We start from the raw sequence: 20,471 nt of genomic DNA on the forward strand, positions 1-20,471 counted from the left end.
TGTGACCTTGGTGCTGCAGGAGCAGCGTGGCTCAGTGGAAAGAGCACGGGCTTGGGAGTCAGAGGTCATGGGTTCTACTCCCAGCCCTGCCATTTTCCATTGTGTGACTTTGGCTAAGTCACTTAACTTCTCTGAGCCTGTTACCTCATCTGTAAAATGGGGATTAAGCCTGTGAGCCCCATGTGGGACAACCTGATCAGCTTGGATCCCCCCAGCTTTTAGAACAGTGCTTTGCACATAGTAAGCACTTAAATGCCATCATTATTATTATAGCTATAATTCTATTTATTCTGATGGTATTGACACCTGTCTACTTGTTTTGTTTTATTGTCTGTCTCCCCCTTCTAGACTGTGCCCGTAGTTGGGTAGGGACTGTCTCTTTATTTTGCCGATTTGTACTTCCCAAGAGCTTAGTACAGTGCTCTGCACACAGTAAGTGCTCAATAAATACAGTTGAATGAATGAATGAAAGTCACTTCACTTCTTTGGTCCTCAGTGACCTCATATAGAAAACGGGGATTAAGAGTGGGAGCGCATGTGGGACAGGGACTCTGCCCAACCTGATGAACTTGTATCTGCCCCAGGGCTTAGAACAGTGCTTGGCACATAGTAAATGCTTAACAAGTACCATTATTATTATCATTATTATTATTATAAAACAGAGTTGGGAATCCCATTTTACAGATGAGGAAACTGAGGAATACGGGACTGTGGCTGAGCTGATTATCTTGTATCTACCCCAGATCTAAGCATATGGTAAGGCACTTAATATATCTTGTCTTATGCTGTCGAGTCTTTTCTGACCCGGAGCAATGCCACGGACAAATCTCTCCCAGAAAGTCCCACCTCCATCTGCATACTTCTGGTAGTGTCTCCAGAGAGTTTTGTTGGTAAAAATCCAGAAGTGGTTTACCATCACCTTCTCTGCCCTTTGACTCTCTCCCGTGCCGCTGCTGCCCAGCACAGGTGAGCTTTGACTTATAGCGGATGGCCTTCCACTCGCTAGCCACTGGCCAAACTAGGAATGGAATGGGTGGCCTCTTCCTAACTCCCCCTCTCGTAGTCGAGACTGGTAGAGGACTGGAAATTCTCCAGGTGCCGTCCTGAGAGGTGGGGAGCGATCCTGAAAGGTGGACTTAATATATACTATAAATAAATAATAGCTGTTGAACTGCAGGACAACTCTATCGCTCTCCCAAGCACTTAGTACAACATTCTCCACATAGTAGGGGCTCAAAAAATACTATTGATTTTATTAGGATGGCAAGAGTGTAAGCTCTTCCACTAGACTGTAAACTCCTTGAGGGTAGGGGTTGGGTCTACCAACTCTGTTGTACTCTCCCAAGTGCTTAGAACAGTGCTCTGCACACAGTAGACTATAAGCTCTTTTGAGGGCAGGGATCACGTCTACTAACTCTATCGCATAGTACTTCCCCAGGTGCTTAGTACAGTGCCCTATCATTATTATTAAGTCCCATCAAGTTGTTTCCAACTCATAGCGACCCTATGGATGTATTTTCTCCTGAACATCCTGTCTCTTGCTATGATCCGCATAACGGATCACAACTGTAACGGAAAAACCATTAGAAAAGTTACGGATAATAATAATAATGGCATTTATTAAGTGCTTACTATGTGCAAAGCACTGTTCTAAGCACTGGGGGGGGGGGCGGTACAAGGTAATCAGTTTGTCCCCCGTGGGGCTCACAGGTTTCATCCCCATTTTACAGATGAGGGAACTGAGGCCCGGAGAAGTGAAGTGACTTGCCCAAAGTCACACAGCTGACAATTGGCAGAGGCGGAATTTGAACCCATGACCTCTGACTCCAAAGCCCGGGCTCTTTCCACTGAGCCATGCTGCTTCCTCCTTCTCTGCTCCTGACTGTTGCCAGGGACCAGGCGGAGAAGCTGAGAGTCACCAAGGGAAAGGATAGATGAGGCCAATCCAATTCTGGTTCTTTGAGTCAACAGGAAAAAAATAGAATCTTTCTTCTTTTCCAAATGTAATTTTCCTCTTTTCTTTTCAACATCATTACCTCGGCTAAAACTCACTTGGGGTGCCCGGCACTAATGCGGGAACCAAAGAAAATTGCATCAGGGGTAATATCCTATTTGAAATTATACCAGTAAAAATCACTGTTCTATTCTCAACTGTTTGCCTTATTGTATTTTTGTCATGTGTCCTGTAATGGGCAATGAGGCGTGAGTGGTGTATGTCCTTTTTAGGTTTTCTTTGAGTGAGCCGCAGTAAAACAGGATCTGCAATCATAAGGGAAGAAAAATGTCTCCATCGTCTACCCCAATGGATAAATGAAATCCGCAGATAATCCCTCAAACCCATTTTAGTCATCAGTTTCAACCTCCTACCCTACCAAACCTGTCACCTAAACGGCAAATAAACAACAAAATATCCTCTCTCCTTCCCTCTCTCCATCTCCATCCTGTGGAAGAGATGCTAGCTAGCAGAAGAAATCTATCAGCCCCACAGGAACCATTTTATTAATGATGTGTATATATCTATAATTCTATTGATTTATATTGATGCTATTGATGCCTGTCTTCTTGTTTTGCTGTCTGTCTCCCCCCTTCTAGACTGTGAGCCCGTTGTTGGGTAGGGATTGTCTCTATTTATTGCCGAATTGTACTTTCCAAGAGCTTAGTACAGTGCTCTGCACACAGTAAGCATTCAGTAAATACGATTGAATGAATGAATGAATGAATGAACTGGGGGTTAAGCATCAATTTACACAATTTACGCAACATCAATTACAGGTGGTAGGAGGCGATTCACCACCTGTATAAGGAGCAGTGAAATGCCTAGTGCTCTGCACATAGTAAGTGCTTAGTAAATACGATTGAATGAATAGTGGAAAGATCCCAGGCCTGGAAGTTCAGACGAACTGAGTTCTAATCCTGGCTCTGCTACTTGCCTGCTGTGCAACCTTGGGAAGGTCACTTCACTTCTCTGTGCTTCAGTTCCCTCCTCAATAAAATGGGGATTCAATATCTGTGTCCCTTCTACTTACAATGTGAGCCCCATGTGGGACCTGATGATGTTGTATCTATCCCGGAGCTTAGTAAAGGATTTGAGCACTTAAAACATGCCTCAATTATTATTGTTATTAAAAGAGGAGGAGAAGCAAAGGGCCTGGATAATTCAGAAACTGGATAAATACCACCAGAAAAACTGTCCATATTTCTTTTTTATTCACTGAGAGTAGTCAAATTTCAATAAGAAATGCATGGTTCAAACACTCCCTGGGACTGTGGAGGGCCAAGGTAGGCCTCAGAGAGTAAATGAGGTAGGCCACCGCCTCAGAGGACTGATGCGGTGGAGTGGGGCCAGTCAGTCAGTCAATCGTATTTATTGAGCGCTTACTGTGTGCAGCGTACTGTACTAGGCGCTTGGGAGAGTACAATAGAACAAGAGACACATTCCCTCCCCACAACAAGTTTACAGTCTAGAGGGGGAGATGGACTTTAATGGAAATGAATCGATTACAGATGTGGACATAAGTGCTGAGGGGCTGGGGGGGATTAGAACCCAGGTCCTTGGACTCCAAGGCCCGGGCTTTTTCCAAGAGAAGCAGCGTGGCCTAGCAGATGGAGCCTGGGCCTGGAAATCAGAAGGACCTGGGTTCTCAGCCCAGCTCCACCGCTTGTCTGTTGGGGGTGGAACGGATTCTTCCCAAAATGGTGGCGGGATGGACGCGATCAGGCTCTTGGCCAAAAAGTGGTGTGGGATGGTGTGGTCCAGAAACACGCTTCCACAAAATATTGCATGTATTATGTTTTTGTGTTTCCACGTGCACTCAGTTTGACGCGAGGACATCATACAGTCTGCAGGGAGAGACCTATTAACTCCTGTCTCAGGACAGCTGATCAATCCATTAATCCATCAGTTGTATTTATTGAGTGCTTCCTGTGTGCAGCGCACTGTACTAAGTGCTTGAGAGAGGACAATAGAACGGAGTCAATCAATCAATCAATCGTATTGAGCGCTTACTGTGTGCAGAGCACTGTACCAAGCGCTTGGGAAGTACAAGTTGGCAACATATAGAGATGGTCCCTACCCAACAGTGGGCTCACAGTCTAGAAGGGGGAGACAGAGAACAAAACCAAACATATTAACAAAATAAAATAAATAGAATAGATATGTACAAGTAAAATAAATAGAGTAATAAATACGTACAAACATATATACATATATACAGGTGCTGTGGGGAAGGGAAGGAGGTAAGGCAGGGGGGTGAAGAGGGGGAGGAGGGAGAGAGAAAGGAGGGGGCTCAGTCTGGGAAGGCCTACTGGAGGAGGTGAGCTCTCAGTAGGGCCTTGAAGGGAGGAAGAGAGCTAGCTTGGCCGATGTGGGGAGGGAGGGCATTCCAGGCCAGGGGGATGACGTGGGCCCGGGGTTGACGGCGGGACAGGTGAGAACGAGGCACGGTGAGGAGATTAGTGGCAGAGGAGCAGAGGGTGTGGGCTGGGCTGTAGAAGGAGAGAAGGGAGGTGAGGTAGGAGGGGGCGAGGTGATGGAGAGTCTTGAAGCCGAGGGTGAGGAGTTTCTACCTGATGCATAGGTTGATTGGTAGCCACTGGAGATTTTTGAGGAGGGGAGTAACATGCCCAGAGCGTTTCTGGACAAAGACAATCCGGGCAGCGGTGTGAAGTATGGATTGAAGTGGGGAGAGACAAGAGGATGGGAGATCGGAGAGGAGGCTGATACAGTAGTCCAGATGGGATAGGATGAGAGCTTGAACGAGCAGGGTAGTGGTTTGGATGGAGAGGAAAGGGCGGATCTTGGCAATGTTGTGGAGCTGAGACCCGCAGGTTTTGGTGACGGCTTGGATGTGAGGGGTGAACGAGAGAGCAGAGTCGAGGATGACAACTAAGGTTGTGGGCCTGTGAGACGGGAAGGATGGTAGTGCCGTCAACAGTGATGGGAAAGTCAGGGAGAGGGCAGGGTTTGGGAGGGAAGACAAGGAGTTCAGTCTTGGACATGTTGAGTTTTAGATGGCGGGCAGACATCCAGCTGGAGATGTCCTGAAGGCAGGAGGAGATGCGAGCCTGGAGGGAGAGGGAGAGAGCAGGGGCAGAGATGTAGATTTAGGTGTCATCAGCGTAGAGATGATAGTTGAATCCATGGGAGCAAATAAGGTCACCAAGGGAGTGAGTGTAGATCGAGAACAGAAAGGGACCAAGAACTGAACCTTGAGGAACCCCCACAGTAAGGGGATGGGAGGGGGAGGAGGAGCCTGCAAAGAGACTGAGAATGAACGACCGGAGAGATGAGGAGAACCAGGAGAGGACGGAGTCTGTGAAGCCAAGGTTGGATAGCGTGTTGAGGAGAAGGGGGTGGTCCACAGTGTCGAAGGCAGCTGAGAGGTCGAGGAGGATTAGGATAGAGTATGAGCCGTTGGATTTGTCAAGGAGGAGGTCATTGATGACCTTTGAGAGGGCAGCTTCCGTGGAATGTAGGGGACGGAAGCCAGACTGGAGGGGGTCGAGGAGAGAGTTGGTGTTGAGGAATTCGAGGCAGCGCGTGTAGACAACTCGTTCAAGGAGTTTGGAAAGGAATGGTAGGAGGGAGATGGGGCGATAACTAGAAGGTGAGGTTGATCATCATCATCATCAATCGTATTTATTGAGCGCTTACTATGTGCAGAGCACTGTACTAAGCGCTTGGGAAGTACAAATTGGCAACATATAGAGACAGTCCCTACCCAACAGTGGGCTCACAGTCTAAAAGGGGGAGACAGAGAACAAAACCAAACATACTAACAAAATAAAATAAATAGAATAGATATGTACAAATAAATTAAAAAAATAAACAGAGTAAAAAAATATGTACAAACATATATACATATATACAGGTGCTGTGGGGAAGGGAGGGAGGTAAGATGGGAGGATGGAGGGGGGACGAGGGGGAGAGGAAGGAAGGGGGATGAAGACTGTGAGCCCCCCGTGGGACAACCTGATCACCTTGTAACCTCCCCAGCGCTTAGGACAGTGCTTTGCACACAGTAAGCGCTTAATAAATGCTATCGTTATAATTCTGTTGCACTGTACCCTCCCAAGCGCTTAGTACACTGCTCTGCAAACTGAAAGCACTTACGAAATACCCTTGTTTGATTGAGTTCTCCCTTTCTCCCCCCATCAGACTGTAAACTCCTTGAGAGTAGGGAACAAGACACTGTACTAAGCACTGGGGTGGATACAAGCAAATCGGGTTGGACAAAAAGTCCATGTCCCACTTTTGAGGCTCACAGTCTTAATCCCCATTTTACAGATGAGGTAACTGAGGCACAGGGAACTTAAGTGAGTCGCCCAAGGCCACACAGCAGACAAGTGGCAGTCAGAGTTAGAACCCATTCTAATGGGTTCTAATAGAGAAGCAGCGTGGCTCAGTGGAAAGAGCAAGGGCTTTGGAGTCAGAGGTCATGGGTTCAAATCCCGGCTCCGCCAACTGTCAGCTGGGTGACTTTGGGCAAGTCACTTCACTTCTCTGGGCCTCAGTTTCCTCATCTGTAAAATGGGGATTAAAACTGTGAGCCCCCGGGGGACAACCTGATCACCTTGTCACCTCCCCAGTGCTTAGAACAGTGCTTTGCACATAGTAAGAGCTTAACAAATGCCATCATCATCATCATCATTATTATTATTATTAACCCATGACCTTCTGAGCTCTATCCACTACCCCTGTTGATACGTTCCCTCTCCGTAAGGAGTTTACAGTCTACAGTCTTCTAGACTGTGAGCCCGTTGTTGGGTAGGGACCATCTCTATATATTACCAACTTGTACTTCCCAAGCACTTAATACAGTGCTCTGCACACAGTAAGCACTCAATAAATATGGCTGAATGAATGAATACAGAGGAACTTATGGTCACAGCCAAATTCTAAAGCCGACCTATCAGCCCATCAGTCAGTCAATCGGTTGTACTTATTGAGCGCTTGCTGTGTGCAAAGCACTGTACTCAGCACTTGGGAGAGTCCACTAGAAAAGAATTGGTAGAAACGTACCCTGCCCACGACGAGCTTACAATCTAGTAAGCGCTTAATGCCATCATCATTATTATTAGTGGGGGAAACAGACAGATAGAAATAAGTAAATGATGATTAATGGGCATGAGTGCTGTGCGGCTGAGAGGGGTGAAGGAAGGGAGGAAATCCAAGTGCAGGGGGCGACACAGAAGGGAGTGGGAGAAGAGGAAATGAGGGTTTCGTTGGGGAAGGCCTCTTGGAGGAGATGGGCTTCTAGGAAGGTTTTGAAGGTGGGAAAAGTTAACGTCTGGGACACATGAAGAGGGAGGGCGTTCTATGACCTAGGGTCAGGAAGAGGGCCTTCAATAATAGTAATAATAATAAAATAATAATGATAGTATTTGTTAAGCGCTTATTATGTGCGAAGCACTCTTCTAAGTGCTGGGGGGACCCAAGGTGATCAGGTTGTCCCACATGGGACTCACATCTTAATCCCCATTTTACAGATGAGGTAACTGAGGCACAGAGAAGTGAAGTGACTTGCCCAAAGTCACACAGCTGACAAATGGCGGAGCTGGGATTAGAACCCATGACCTCTGACTCCCAAGCCCGTGTTCTTTCCACTGAGCCATGCTGCTTCTCTGACTGTACACTGTAAACTCATTGTGGGCAGGGAATGTCACTGTTTAGACTTTCCTAAGCGCTTAGTACAGTGCTCTGCACACAGTAAGTGTTCAATAAATGCGATTGAATGAATGAATATGGTAGGACATTGTTAATGAGTGAAGAAAAGCAAGAATAGAAGCCCTTTCCAGCTGGCATTTGCATAGGGCACCTGCTCTGAGTGTACAGTTTGGCAGTCACCCAACCTAAATTTAGAAATTCTAAGTACACAAAACATCCTGATTCTCATGCATAACCTCCAACTCCTCTCGCCCTTGAAACTCTTTTGGAGTCGGAAGTCCTGGTGACTTTAAGGAGAACACTCCTGGTGAAAAGAGAATGTGGAGTTTAGACAATATTTCACCTTGCTTCACTGAATCTTAATGAATTTTAAATATCTTCTCTGAACATGTAGCCACGGCATTTTCACTTCCTTTATCCATTGGCCCTGAAGATCGATTGAATCATGTTAGACTGGTTTTGCAGAATCTGTTTCTGTGAAACTACGATGCTTATTATTACCAATGTTATTTGTGCCAAAGAAACTTATTGGTAGATATAGTCCACTGCTCTGCACACAGTAAACACTCAGTAAATACCATTGATGATATACATTTTTGGTAGTATTTAATCTTGTGGCTGGCCAGTCATTTTCTTGATTTCCTTCCTTAGCATTATAGCCATAATCAAATATTTTACCAAGGAAATAATACTGCTAATAAAAGTGGCATTTGTTAAGTGCTTACTTTGTGCCAGGAACTGTTCCAAGCTCTGGGGTAGATACAAGATAATAGGGTTGGACACAGTCCCTGTCCCACAGAGGGTTCAGAGTCTTATCCCCATTTTACAGATAAGGTAACTGAGGCAGAGGGAAATGAGGTGACTTGCCCAAAGTCACACAGCAGACAAGTGACAGAGCCAGGATTAAAACCCAAGTCCTTCTGACTTCCAGGCCTGTGCTCTATCCACTAGGCCATGCCAAAATACTCTCCCAAGGGCTTAGTACCATGCACTGCATTCGTTCATTCATTCATTCAATCGTATTATTTGAGCACGTACTGTGTACAGGGCACTGTACTAAGCGCTTGGGAAGTACAAATCGTCAACATATAGAGACGGTCCCTACCCAACAACAGGCTCACAGTCTGCACACATTAAGCGCTCAAAAAATACTATCGATCGATCGATTGGTTGATAAATTTGCTTATAAAGGGGTTTGCAGGAAGGTAATATTTAAATTAATACATGCAAGAGTATAGTATTTTAGTCCAAAAGAGTTTATATTCTATTTTTTGGCTGTGTTTTCTACCAAACATCCCCTCAAGGAGAGGACGAAAGTGTTTGACTTAGAATCCTCCTCAAAGAGACAACGTTCCTAAATAGAAATTTGAAATAGAAAGGCCTCCTACAAAAATGACTTTTTCTGAAAGACTCAGAGCTATTTCCTTAGGCAAGGATCAGAAATAGCAAGATAATACGGAGAAAAACTTTCTGGGTTTGTGCTGCTGTCTTGGTTTCATGCTGCTGCCTTTGTCCCTGAGAAAAGGCCTTTAATAGTACCATTGGTATTTGTTAAGCGCTTACTATGTGTCAGACACTATACTAAGCGCTGGGAGGATGCAAGCATATCTGGTAGGACAAAGTCCCTGTCCCACATGGGACTCACAGTCTTCATTCCCATTTTCCAGATGAGGGAACTGAGGCACAGAGAAGTGAAGTGACTTGCCCATGGTCACACAGCAGACGTGGTGGAGCTGGGATTAGAACCCAGGTCCTTCTTATTCCCAGGCCTGTGCTCTATCCACTAGGCCATGCTGCTTCTCACAGTAGTGGTGGGAGTAGGAGATCATCAGGTCCCACATGGGGCTCAGAGTCAAAGTAGAGGGAGAACAGGGATTGAATTCCCATTTTGCAGATGAGAGAACCGAGGCACAAAGAAGGGAAGTGATTTGCCCACGATCACCCACAGAAAGGTGGTGGATCCAAGATTAGAACTCAGGTCCTCTGACTCCCGGGCCTGCGCTCTTTCCACTAGGCCATACTGCTTCCAGTAGTAGTGGTAGTAGTAGAAGCAGCGAGGCCTAGTGGTTAGAGCATGGGCCTGGGAGTCAGAAGGACCTGGATTCTAATCTCGGCTCCACCAGTTGCCTGCTGTGTGACCTTGGGCAAGTCGCTTCACTTCTCCATGCCTCAGTGACCTCATCTGTAAAATGGGGAATGAGACTGTGAGCCCCAGCGGGGACAGGGACTATGTCCAACCCGATTTTCTTGTATCCACCCCAGTGCTTAGTAAAGTGCCTGGCACTAGTAAGTGCTTAACAAATACCACAGTTATTATTATTATCCATGCTTTTGAGCACCTACTTGGTGCAGTGCAAGAATAACGAGTTCCCATGTTTCCTGTCCATAAGGAGCTTACACTCTAATGGGATAACGAAACTGAGTCCAAATGCTTAGCTTATGCTAAATTCATAAGCGCTTGCGTTGACTGAAGGGATGAGAGGGCTCAGGATGCTGGGAAAGCAGCATGGCCTAGTGGACAGAGCCCGGGTCTGGGAGTCAGAAGGTCATGGGTTCTTATCCCAGCTCTGCCACCTGTTTGCTGGGTGACCTTGGGCAAATCACTTCACCTCTCTGGGCCTCAGTTACCTCATCCGTCAAATGGGGATCGACACTCTGAGCCCCATGTGGGACAGGGACCGTGTCCAACCTGATTACCCCATATCTACCCCAGCACTTAGAACAGTGCTTGACACATAGTAACGTGCTTAACGAATGCCACGATCATTATTATCATTATTATTGAATTGTCAGGAGCTTGTTGGAGGAAGTGGGATTTTAGGAGGGATTTGACCGCGGGGTGAGCCGCGGTCTGCCCGCCATGGGGAGGGAGGGGGTTCCGAGCTGAGGAAGACAGAGGCGGAGGAGTCGAGAGTGAGGTACAGCTGGAAGGTTGGCTTGCTACCGTGGTCATTTCCCAGTGGGCAGTCCCTTAATGCCGTTGATGGTGATAGCTGTTCATTTCTGAGAAAAGCCACTGGCTGGATCCCAAATTTGCACTTAAAGACAAAAATAATGGGTCCGAGCTTTTCAGTGATGACTTCAAAGAAGAGACTGATTCTTGTTCACTTCTGACTTGCATAGGAGGTAATTTGGAAATGAAAGGGATAATGGAAAAACTGTACTGTGAAAGCAGGAGACAAAAATCAAGCCAGCAGTTAAATTCGTATTCCTCTTTGTGACCTTTGGTGGAAATTTAAAACAAACTCCCCAGATGTGAGGCATTTAGATCCATCGTGTGCTCCAAAATCGATGCAAAAATGGAACACTCTCTCATGTATTCATTCTCTGCTGCTTTCAGTCCTCTGTCCTCTAACCTTGTCCCGTCGGATATCTTCTCTTTGAGCTAGAAATGCTATGAACATCAGACGGAGAACCCTGACAAGACTGTCATTCATCTGAGGAACAATTTTCGTTACATGTACTAAGTTTGAAAACAAGGATTCATGCCTCTCCCACTCATCATTATTATTATCATGTTTTTAAAGCACTTATTATGTGCAAGCACTGTTCTAAGCACTGGGGTAGATATAAGGTTATGAGGTTGGACACAGTCCCTGTCCCACCTGGGACTCACAGTGTAGGTAGGAGGGAGTAGAGTTTTAATCCCCATTTTACAGATGAGGAAACTGAGGCACAGAGAAGTCAGGTGATTTGCCCAAGGTCACGCAACAGATGAGTGATGGAGCCGGGATTAGTACCCAGGTCCTCTGACTCCCAGGCCCGGGCTCTTTCCACTAGGCCACGCTTCCCTTTGATTAAAAATGAATTCATTCATTCATTTGTATTTATTGAACACTTACTGTGTGCGGAGCACTGTACTAAGAGTTTGGAAAGTACGCTACAGCAATAGACACAATCCCTGCCCACAACAGGCTTACAGTCTAAAAATCATACACAATCCCTGCCCACAACAGGCTTACAGTCTAAAAATCATCCTCATCAGTGCCAAATTTCAAATTCTAGAGTTAAAAGCAACAGCGGTTAATGGGAAAGCCTTTCTGAACCTGTGGAGACCCAAATTTCTTTCATTATTCTGGTATTCGTTAAGCACTTACTATGTGTCAAGCACTGTGCTAAACACTGGGGAGCGATACAAGTTAATCAGGTTGGACATAGTCCCTGCCGCACATGGGACTCACAGTCTAGACTGTGAGTCCAAGTAGGAGGGACAACAGCATTGAACCCCCATTTTGCAGATGACGAAACTGAGGGCCAGAGAAGTGAAGTGACTTGCCCAAGGTCTCACAGCAGGCAACTGGCAGAGCCGGGATGAGAACTCAGGACTTCTAGCTCCCAGGCCTGGACTGTTTCCACTAGGCCACACTGCTCCAAAACCCAGCTCACTGCTCCTAGAATGCAGCTGTTCAGATGCATTGAGAAGCAGCATGGCTTAGTGGAAAGAGCCCGGGCTTGGGAGTCAGAGGTCGTGGTTTCTAATCCCGCCCCTGCCACTTAGCTGTATGACTTTGGGCAAGTCACTTGACTTCTCGGGCCCTCCGTTACCTCATCTGGAAAATGGGAATCAAGACTGTGAGACCCAAGTGGGACAACCTAATAACCTGGTATCTATCCCAGCTCTTAGAACAGTGCTTGGCACATAGCAAGCCTTTAAATACCATCATCATTATTATTATTATCCTTGGCAGTGGCTCCTAGTTCTGCTGGTCTGCAAGTCATGTATGGTATTCATAATTTCCAAATGAAAATCAATATTTTTCTCTTTGTGGTTAAAATTCCTCAGGTAGGGTTTATTGGTTCCTGGAGCAACAGACTATATACCTTTATCATTTTTTTAATGGCATTTATTAAGCGCTTACTCTGTGCAAAGCACTGTTCTAACACCATCATGCATCCAAGCTGGTTCCTTGTGGTTATGAAAATTTTCAGGCTGTACTGTGGTTTTATCGTCCATGGGACTGTGTTTGCCTGATATACAGAGAGCAAAGTACAAAATGTAAAAGCTTTATGTAAAACAAATTTGAAAATTAAGAATTTCAGGTGGGGAAATGTGGATTCCTAAGAAAAGTAATTTATTTATGTTAATGTCTGCCTCCCTCTCTAGTGTGTTTATTTTGTTACGGGCAGGGAATGTCTGTTTATTGTTATTTTGTACTGTCCTAAGCACTTAGTACAGTGCTCTGCACACAGTAAGCGCTCAATAAATACAACTGAATGAAGGAAGGAAGGAAGGAATGAAAAGAGTCTTGAAAAGCCCAATTCATAGCACTTAGTGAATGAAGAAGTGGAGACAAGTCATTCATTTTTATAGCTCATTTCAAATGATCTGCAATCAATGGTAATAACAATAATAATAATAATAATTGTGGTATTTGTTAAGTGCTTACTATGTGCCAAACACTATAGTGAGCGCTGGGGTAGATACAAAATAATTACGTCCCAAGAGGGGCTCACAATCTACGTAGGAGGAAGCACCGGTATTGAGTCCCCATTTTGCAGATGAGGGAACTGAAGCACAGAGAAGGTAAGTAACTTGCCTAAGGTCACCGAGCAGTTAAGTGGCAGAGCCAGGCTTAGAACCCAGATCCTCTGACTCCCAGGCCTGTATCCTTTTCACTAGGCCCTGCTGCTTCTTAGCAGTACTAAGCGCTCCTCTAGACTGTAAACTCATCATGGATAGGGAATGTCACTGTTCATTGTTGTATTGTACTTTCCCAAGTGCTCAGTACAGCGCTCTGCAAACAGGAAGTGCTCAATAAATATGATTGAATGAATGAATGAATAGCCCAGTACAACAGAGTTGGTAGACACGTTCCCTGCCCATCAGGAGCTTACTTATAGTCTGGAGGGGGAGACAGACCATGGGTATCGTGCACAAGTGCTGTACGGCTGAGGGTGAGCTGAATATCAAGTGCTTAAAGGGTAAGCAGCGTGGCTCAGTGGAAAGAGCCCGGACTTTGGAGTCAGAGGTCATCGGTTCAAATCCCGGCTCCTCCACTTGTCAGCTGGGTGACTTTGGGCAAGTCACTTCATTTCTCTGGGCCTCAGTTCCCTCATCTGTAAAATGGGGATTAAGACTGTGAGCCCCACATGGGACAACTTGATCACCTTGTAAACTCCCCAGCGCTTAGAACAGTGCTTTGCACATAGTAAGTGCTTAATAAATTCATTATTAAACAGTGCTTTGCACATAGTAAGTGCTTAATAAATGCCATCATTATTAAAGGGTACAGATCACAGTGAAGTGGGAGAAGAGGAAATGAGGACTTAGGGAAGGCCTCTTGGAAGATGTGCCCTCAATAAGGCTTTGAGAGGGGGGAGCATCATCGTCTGTTGGATATGTAAAGGGAGATCGTTCCAGGCCAGAGGCGGGACGTGGGCAAGAGGTCGGCAACAAGATAGACGAGATGGAGGTACAGTGAGTAGGTCGGCATTAGAGGAGCGAAGTGTGCGGGCCGGGTTGGAGTAGGAGAGGAGCAAGGTGAGGTAGGAGGGGGCGAGCTGATTGAGGATTTTAAAGCTGATGGTGAGGAGTTTCTGTTTGATGCGGAGGTGGATGGGCAACCACTGGAGGTTTTTTTGAGGAGTGGGAAGACATGGACTGAGTGTTTTCTTAGAAAAATAATCCGGTCAGCCGAGTGAAGTAAGAGCATGAAGTGAGAAGTGAGTGGAACATGAGTTTATATATTTTTAAGTACCTCAGTTCTGAAAAGGTTTATGGGGCACAGATGTTTTCAAATAGAAGTCATTTTTCATTTGTAAGTAATATTTCAATTCGGGGGTGGATTTGTTGTTTTTCCAGAAGTTATGGAAGAATTGGAAAGGGGCAAAATCAGGTTACATTATGGAAGCAGAGCGGTTTAGGGGATGAAGCCTGGGCCTGGGAGCCAGAGAACCTGGGTTCTAATTCATTCAACTGTATTTATTGAGCGCTTACTGTGTGCAGAGCACTGTACTAAGCGCTTGGGAAGTACAAGTTTGCAACATATATAAATGGTCCCTACCCAACAGCGGGCTCACAGTCTAGAAGACTGCTCTACCACTTCAAGCAATCAAATCAATCATATTTAAAAAGCGCTTACTACATGCAGAGCACTTTATTAAGCGCTTGGGAGAGTACTTGCCTGATGAGTGGCTTGGACAGCTTGTCTCTAGATTGTACATTCATTGTGGGCAGGGAATGTGACTGTTTACTGTTGTATTGTACTCTCCCAAGTGCTTAGTACTGGTGGTCATCAGACAGTAAGTGCCCAATAAATACGATGAAGTCACTTGGCTTCTCCGTGCCTCTGGTTCCTCATCTGTAAAATGGGAATTTCATACCTGTTCTCCCTCCTTCTTAGACCTAGAGCACCATGTGGTAAAGGCACTCTGATTAACCTAGAACAGTGCTTTGCACATAGTAAACGCTTACTAAATGCCATTATTATTATTATTAGGAAGTGGGCAGTGGGGAGGTAGATGAGATGGAGGCACAGTGAGTAGGTTGGCATTAGAGGAGCAAAGTGTGTGGGCTGGATTGGAGTACTAATAATAATTATGGTATTTGTTAAGGTCTTGCTATGTGCCAGATGCTTTGTACAGTGCCTGGCACAAGTAAGTGCTTAACAAATACCATTAAAAAATGCATCATTCAGGAAAGGGGTTGCTCTTCAATGAAGCCATGTCTGTTCTTGAAATGATGGATCCCAAGATGGATGCTGGTATGTTTGGCAATCAGGTTAATAGAAAAGTTCTCAATTTTGAATAAGCAATCAAGGTAAAATCACCAGATTTTATTTTTGCCAGTTCCAAATTTTAAACGCAAAGGAAATCCAAATAGAAGATGGATTAATCATGCACTTTCGCGGGAGAATCATTTTCATCCTAGGAGCTTCAAAGTATTACAATGCTCTGGTAAAATGTTCTTTGGATATTTCTTGTTGTTGCATTTTGAAACCTGATTGTTTGCCCTGTTTATCAATATGTGAGCGTTCTTTCATAACTTATGTAAGTCAATAGAGACTTGTAGACAAACAACCCCAAACCATTGGTTGGGGTTGATTGGAGTAACACATACATGTGTAGCAATGTTGGTGGAATAGAAGTGTAATAGTTTTCCCATAAGCCTTCACAAGGTACCACTGTCTTGGGCTGGCCATTTCTAGGGATAAAGTTCAATCAATCAATCAATCAATGGCATTCATTGAGTACTTACTATGTGCAGAGTGCTGTACCAAGCACTTGGGAGCGTTTAATACAACAGAATGAGCAGACATGATCCCTGCCTATAATGAGCTTACAGTCTAGATGGGGAAACAGAAAATAAAATGAATAAATAAGTACTTTATAAATATAATTTAAAGATATGTTCATAAGTGCTGTGGGGTTGGGGATGGGGGGAATACTAAGTATCCAAAGGTCACAGAAGTGCCTAGACAACGCAGAAGGGAGAGTGAGACGGGGAAAAGATGGCTTAATCGGGGAAGGTTTCTAGGAGTACAGTGCTCAAGCACTTGGTACAGTGCTTAGTAAGTGCTCAATAAATACAATTGATTGATCGATTGATTACCCGCCCTCCCCACCTCCTGGGTTGTTGAGCCCAATGAGGGGCTGATTTTCTTGTATCCTAGCCTCATGCTTGGCACCTAGTAAGTGCCTAATAAATACCACGATGATGATGATGTTTCTTTTAACGGTTAGAGTTGCTATGTAATGCTTGTTTACCATAGATTTGGGGATAGTAAGCTCGTTGTGGGCGGGGAACGTGTCTACCAACTCTGGTATATCGAACTCTCTCAAGGGTTTTGTACAGCACTCTGCTTGCAGTAAGCACTCAATAACACCATTGATTGATTCATGAGCAGAGAGTTTGGCAAGATTGAGGGATCAAGAAGTAGATTTCAATACAGCAGAAGTTGCTGTACAGGACAATCTTTTTATGTTCAGTGTGGAATGAGTTGTCAGTCAAATCAATCAATCAGTGGTATTTACAAAGTGCAAGAGGATCAAGAAATTTACAATCTAGCAGAGGAGACAGGTCCTAGGATCATTTACAGATAGGAGGACCAAGGAAAAGGGGAGCGCTATGTGAGGCAGTTCTTAAATGATAGGGTATGTGAGATATGTACAAAAATGACACGGGAGGTTTTTGAGTACAGAACCTTAAGTGCTTAGGTGGCTCAAAAGTGCTGAAGTGGGAGTTGAAGAGATTAGAAATTAATTGGTGAAGGTCTGTTGGAGGAGATATGATTTCAGGAGGGGTTTGATATGGAGAGAGGTGTGGGTCAGTCAGATTTGCAGGGAGGAAGGTCAGGAGCAAAAGATCGACAGCCGGAGAAACGAGAACGAAACCTGAGAGGAGTGAAGAGTGAGAGCTGAGGTGAGGTGGGGGCCCTCCTTTCCTCTTCTCCCTCTCCCTTCTGTGTCGCCCTGATTTGCTCCCTCTATTCATCTCCTCTCCCAGCCTCACAGCACTTCTGTCCACATCTGTCATTTATTTATTTCTATTAATGTCCATCTCCCCCTTTAGAATGTAAGCTCGTTGTGGGCAGGGAATGTGTTTGTTTATTGTACTATCATACTCTCTCAAGTGCTTAGTACAGTGCCCTGCACACTGTAAGTGCTTAATAAATATGATTGAATGAATGAATGAGGGAGAGAACTGACTGAGTGCCTTAAAGACAAAAGTAAAAGTTTCTGTTTGATTAGGATGGGGTGGCGGGGCATTACTAAGGGCACTAATAATAATAATAATAATAATAATAATAATAATGTTGGTATTTGTTAAGCACTTACTATGTGCAAAGCACTGTTCTAAGTGCTGGGGAGGATACAAGGTGATCAGGTTGTCCCACGGGGGACTCACAGTTTTAATCCCCATTTTACAGATGAGGTCACTGAGGCATAGAGAAGTTAAGTGACTTGCCCAAAGGCACACAGCTGACAGTTTTTGGAGCCGGGATTTGAACCCATGACCTCTGACTCCAAAGCCCGTGCTCTGTCCGGGACACCTGCTTTCTGACTCCCCCAGTATTTGTATTTGAGAGAACAGCCACTACCCATAAACATGGATCAACGCTTGCTGTCAGTACTGTGGATTTGAAGGATTTTATATTTGTGATATGGATTGAGAGTATACGTATTTCTTTTCCATTTAATTCTTTAAGTTCCTTTTGGGCAGAGACTGTTTTCTAATCTTTATGAACACCCCACCCATGCACTTAATCTAGGCCTTCTGGAAATTTCTAAAATTTGTTGGATTGTATGTCTTTACCTAGGTTGGCCACTGATGGCCATTGTGAATACTGGGCAAAGAGACACATCAATCAATTAAAGATAGTTATTAAGCTCTTATATTGTGCAGAGCACTGCACTAGTGCTTGTAATATGTGACATCATCCACATTGTGCTGGGCATGCACTGTAATGGGATCAATCAATCAATCAGTAAATCAATGGTATTTATTGAGTGCCTACTGTGTGCTGAACACCGTACTAAGCGCTTGGGAGAGTACGATGTAACAGAGCTGGTAGACACATTCCCTTCCCACAACGTAGCGTGGCTGAGTGGATAGAGCATGGGCCTGGGAGGCAGAAGGTCATGGGTTCTATTCTCTGCTCTGCCACTTGTCTGCTGTGTGACCTTGAGCAAGTCACTTCACTTCTCTGGGCCTCAGTTATCTGTAAAATGGGGATTAAAACTGGGAGAGGGACGGTGTCCAACCTGATTAGCTTGTATCTACTCCTGTGCTTTGAACAGTGCTTGACACATAGCGCTTAACATGCCATCATTATTATTATTATTATTTTTATCCCCCTTCAAAGCCTTATTGAAGACACACCTCTTCCAAGAGGCCTTCCCTGACTAAACCTTCCTTTTCTCCTCTCCCTCTCCCTTCTGCGTCACCTTGACTTGCTCCATTTATTCATCCCTCCCTCCCAGCCCCACAGCACTTATATTGATGTCTGTTTATTTGTATCCATGTCTGTCTCCCCCCACCCCCCCACACTGATTGTGAGGCTCATTGTGAGCAGGGATTGTCACTATTGTTGTATTGTACTTTCCCAAGTGTTTAGTACAGTGCTCTGCACCTAGTAAGCCATCAGTAAATACAATTGAATGAATGAATGTACATATCTCATTCATTCATTCAATTGTATTTATTGAGTGCTTACAGAGAAGCAGCATGGCTAGAGAAGCAGCGTGGCTCAGTGGAAAGAGCATGGGCTTGGGAGTCAGAGGTCATGGGTTCTAATCCCGGCTCTGCCACTTATTGGCTGTGTGACTTTGGGCAAATCACTTAACTTCTCTGTGTCTGTTACCTCATCTGTAAAATGGGGATTAAGATTGTGAGCCCCACGTGGGACAACCTGATCACCTTGTATCCCCCAGCACTTAGAACAGTGTTTTGCACATAGTAAGCACTTAACAAATGCCATTATTATTATTATTATTATCATAACTAAGTGCTTGGAAAGTGCAATTCAGGAACAAATAGAGACAATCCCTACCCAACAACGGGCTTTATTTCTATTCATATCTGTCTCCCCCTCTAGACTGTAAGCTCACTGTGGGCTGGGAATGTGTCTGTTTATTACCATAGTGGGCTCTCCCAAGCGCTTAGTCCAGTGCTGTGCACCCAGTAAGCTCTCAATAAATATGATTGAATGCATGAATGAATGTCAATATCTATCATTTATTTCTTTCTATTCATGTCTGTCTCCCCCTCTAGACTGTGAGCTCACTGTGGGCAGGGAATGTGTCTGTTTATTGTTGTATTGTTCTCTCCCAAGGGCTTAGTCCAGTGCTCTGCACCCAGTAAGCACTCAATAAATACGTTTGAATGAATGAATGAATGTCCATATCTGTCATTTATTTTTTTTCTATTCATGTCTGTCTCCCCCTCTAGACTGTGAGCTTGCTGTGGAAAGGGAATGTGCCTGTTTATTGGTATAGTGGGCTATCCCAAGTGCTTAGTCCAGTGCTCTGCATCCAGTAATAGCTCACTAAATAATAATAACAATAATGGCATTTGTTAAGCCAAACAAGAAGCATTTGGGAAGCAACGTGGCTCACTGGAAAGAGCCCGGGGTTGGGAGTCATAGGTCATGGGTTCTAATCCCGACTCTGCCACTGTCAGCTGTGTGACTTTGGAACAGTCACTTCACTTCTCTGGGCCTCAGTGACCTCATCCGTCAAATGGGGATGGAGACTGTGAGCCCCACGGGGGACAACCTGATCACCGTGTAACCTCCCCAGCGCTTAGAACAGTGCTTGGCACATAGTAAGCGCTTAAATTCCATTATTATTATTATTATTATTATTATTATTATTATTATTATTATCATTAACTTCTCTGGGCCTCAGTGACCTCATCTGTCAAATGGGGATGAAGACTGTGAGCCCCACGGGGGACAACATGATCACCTTGAATCCCCTCCAGTGCTGAGAACAGTGGTTGGAACAAATACCATCATCATTATTATTATTAAGCACTTACTAGGTGCCAAGCACTGTCCTAAGCGCTGGAATCCGAATGAATGAATGAATGAATGAATGAGGGTCTTCTTCACTGTGAGCCAGTTGTTGGGTAGGGACCGTCTATATGTTGCCGAATTGTTTCCTAAGCGCATAGCACAGTGCTCTGCACACAGTAACGCAGAAGCAGTGTGGCTCAGTGGAAAGGGCCCGGGCTTTGGAGTCAGAGGCCATGGGTTCGAATCCTGGCTCTGCCACTTGTCAGCTGTGTGACTTTAGGCAAGTCACTTAACTTCTCTGTGCCTCCGTTACCTCATCTGGAAAATGGGGGTGAAGACTGTGAGCC

At 45.0% G+C, this 20,471-nt stretch overlaps 1 protein-coding gene across 1 annotated transcript in view; it reads left to right on the forward strand.

Moving 5' to 3' along the window:
- The window catches only part of AGTPBP1 (ATP/GTP binding protein 1), a 206,716-nt gene that overhangs the window by 18,303 nt on the left and 167,942 nt on the right, over positions 1 to 20,471 (forward strand). The window lies entirely within an intron of this gene.

This window comes from Tachyglossus aculeatus, chromosome X4 (genome assembly GCF_015852505.1).
Source record: "Tachyglossus aculeatus isolate mTacAcu1 chromosome X4, mTacAcu1.pri, whole genome shotgun sequence".
Classification (NCBI taxonomy): Eukaryota; Metazoa; Chordata; class Mammalia; order Monotremata; family Tachyglossidae; genus Tachyglossus; species Tachyglossus aculeatus.